This window comes from Arachis ipaensis, chromosome B4 (assembly GCF_059453495.1).
Source record: "Arachis ipaensis isolate K30076 ecotype BB chromosome B4, ASM5945349v1, whole genome shotgun sequence".
NCBI classification, from domain to species: Eukaryota; Viridiplantae; Streptophyta; class Magnoliopsida; order Fabales; family Fabaceae; genus Arachis; species Arachis ipaensis.
Window position 1 is genome coordinate 76,316,157 of NC_142439.1, and position 3,373 is coordinate 76,319,529.

Consider the following 3,373-nt stretch of genomic DNA (forward strand, 5'->3'; position numbering starts at 1 on the left):
CTAAACCAACAATAATTCTTTCATACAAAAAATTGTTTGTCACAAGTACAAACCCCCTAAAATCCATAAACCGAAGTATTTAAACCTCGGGTCGTTCTTCCTAGAAATTGCAATAAAGTGTCTTGTTATTGGTTATGAGTTATTTTTGGGGTTTTGGATGAGAAACATGAAAAGTAAATGGCAAGGATATTCAAATAACAAAAAGATCTTGGCAAGGGTTGGTGGTCAAGGATCTCTATCCTAATCACTAACCACAACATGAGAATTGGCAAGGATCAACCCCACTAAGTCATCCCCTAACCAATAATAAAGGAAAGTCAAGTGAGCTATGTCAATCCAAGTCCATAAGTCCTAGTTCTACACCAAATCAATTAGTGAGATCTAGCATTAATGGCCCCCAATCGTCAATCACTTGGACATTAGTAACTCGAGTTCCTAAGTTACATTCCCAAGCCAAGAGCGTAAAATTCTACCCTAAGATCCAACCAAGCATTTTATCAAACACTTGGAAGGCATAAAAGGAAAGCATAGTAAAATTGCAAGGAAAGTAAATCTACACTACTCAATTGCAAGGAATTAAACAAAAACAATTAAAAGAAACATAATTATTATGAATTACCTCTAATTAAATTGAAAGAGAAGAGAAGGAACAAAAGTAGATCTACAACAAAATACAAAAGCAACATAAAGGAGATTACAACAAAAGAATAGAAGAATCATGATTGCAACAACAAGAATTGAGAAGCAAAAGTAGAAGAAAGCATGAATCTAAATCTAGATCTAAGAACTAAATCTAATCCTAATTCTAGAGAGAAGGGAGAGCTTCTCTCTCTAAAACTAAACTAAACTAGCCCTAATGTGTCTCAAATGAATCCTAGATGCATTCTCCTTCATCCTTGGTCCTTTTATGCATTTTCCGCCAAAAACTCAGCTCCAAATGGGGCTAAAAACCCTCCAAAATCTCCAGGCACGAGTTCTCTTTAAAAAATCATGTGCGACCTTCGGCGCATACGTGCACGGTGCGCATACACATCCCTGGAGAATTTCGCAATCCGCGCGTAGGCGTATAGTGCGCGCGCGCGCCCATTGGCGTTTTCCAAATCTTTGGCTTTTCATTATTTCTCCACTTTGTATGCTTTTCTCTCCATTCCTTTGATCCATTCCTAGCCTTTTCAACATGAAATTACTTAACAAACACATCAAGGCATCTAGTGGAATCAAAGGTGAATCAAGATTAAATAATTAAGGGCCTAAAAAGCACGTTTTCACACTTAAGCACAAGTTAAGAGACAATCATGAAACCATGCTATTTCATTGAATAAATGTGGTTGAAAGGTTATAAAATCCCCTAAATCAAGCACAAGATAAACCTTACAAATGGGGTTTATCACGCGTCCATTCAAGCATCGCCTAGTGTGTGTGCGCCCAGCTGCCTGTGCGTACGCACAGGATGGGATTTTCGCAAAGTGTGCTGACGCACACGTCTGTGTGTCCGCACAGGTGTCCGCGCATGACTTCATTAAAATGGCACGTGACTCGCGATTTGAGAGCTTTGGAAGCCCATTTCTGAAGTCTTCTAGCTCATATTGGAAAGGAAATAAGGATAATAACATAGCATATCATTAGTATAGTTTAGGAGTAGTGATAGGAAGCTTTAGTTTAGTTTTTCTCTAAGTTTTTCATCATCTCTATTAGTTTAGTTTTTCTCTAAGTTTTTCCACCTCAAAAATTGAGCAAGCTTAGAGTGGAAGTCCAAACCTTCAGACAGAAGGAAGGTGAATCCCTCTATGAAGCTTGGGAAAGATACAAGCAATTGATCAGAAGGTGCCCTTCTGACATACTTTCAGAATGGAGCATCATAGGTATTTTCTATGATGGTCTGTCTGAACTATCCAAGATGTCATTGGATAGCTCTGCTGGAGGATCTCTTCATCTGAAGAAGACGCCTGCAGAAGCTCAGGAACTCATTAAAATGGTTGCAAATAACCAATTCATGTACACTTCTGAAAGGAATCCTGTGAATAATGGGACAAATCAGAAGAAAGGAGTTCTTGAGATTGATACTCTGAATGCCATATTAGCTCAGAATAAAATATTAACCCAACAAGTCAATATGATTTCTCAGAGTCTGTCTGGAATGCAAGCTGCACCAGGCAGTACTAAGGAAGCTTCCTCTGAAGAAGAAGCTTATGATCCTGAGAACCCAGCAATGGAAGAGGTGAATTACATGGGAGAACCCTATGGAAACACCTATAATCCTTCATGGAGAAATCATCCAAATCTCTCATGGAAGGATCAACAGAGACCTCAACAAGGTTTCAACAACAATAATAGTGGAAGAAACAGGTTTAGCAATAGCAAGCCTTTTCCATCATCTTCTCAGCAACAGACAGAGAATTCTAAGCAGAGCCACTCTGACTTAGCAACCATTGTCTCTGATCTAATCAAAACCACTCAAAGTTTCATGACTGAAACAAGGTCCTCCATTAGAAATTTGGAGGCACAAGTGGGTCAACTGAGTAAGAAAATTACCGAACTCCCTCTTAGTACTCTCCCAAGCAATACAGAAGAGAATCCAAAGAGAGAGTGCAAGGCCATAAACACGTCTCACATGGCCGAACCTAGAGAGGAGGAAGAGGCAGTGATCTCCACTGAGGAAGACCTCAATGGACGTCCACTGACCTCCATGAAGTTCCCTAAAGAGGAACCATGGGAATCTAAGGCTCACACTGAGACCATAGAGATTCCATTGAATTTACTTCTGCCATTCATGAGCTCTGATGAGCATTCTTCCTCTGAAGAGGATGAAGATGTTACTGAAGAGCAAGTTGCTAAGTACCTTGGAGCAATCATGAAGCTAAATGCCAGGTTGTTTGGTAATGAGACTTGGGAGGATGAACCTCTATTGCTCATCAAAGAACTGGATGACTTGACTAGGCAGAGATTACCTCTGAAGAGACAAGACCCTGGAAAGTTCTCAATACCTTGTACCATAGGAACCATGACCTTTGAGAAGGCTCTATGTGACCTGGGATCAAGTGTAAACCTTATGCCTCTCTCTGTAATGGAGAAGCTAAGGATCATTGAGGTACAAGCTGCAAGAATCTCACTGGAGATGGCAGATAATTCAAAGAAATAGGCTTATGGACTTGTACAGGATGTCTTGGTAAAGGTTGAAGACCATTACATCCCTGCTGATTTCATAATCTTAGAGACTGGGAAGTGTATGGATGAATCCATCATCCTTGGCAGACCCTTCCTAGCCACAGCAAAAGCTGTGATTGATGTTGGCAGAGGAGAATTGATCAATCAAGTGAATGAAGACTCCTTTGTGTTTAAAGCTCAAGGATATCCCTCTGTCACCATGGAGAGG

The 3,373-nt window shown here is 40.2% G+C and overlaps 1 non-coding gene across 1 annotated transcript; it reads right to left on the minus strand.

The window, feature by feature from the left end:
• Window positions 1–1,735: 1,735 nt before the first annotated feature.
• On the minus strand, window positions 1,736–1,839 carry LOC148568001 (small nucleolar RNA R71). Its single transcript, XR_015882243.1, has one exon. It is a non-coding gene; the product is annotated as a small nucleolar RNA R71 (small nucleolar RNA).
• Window positions 1,840–3,373: the final 1,534 nt, after the last annotated feature.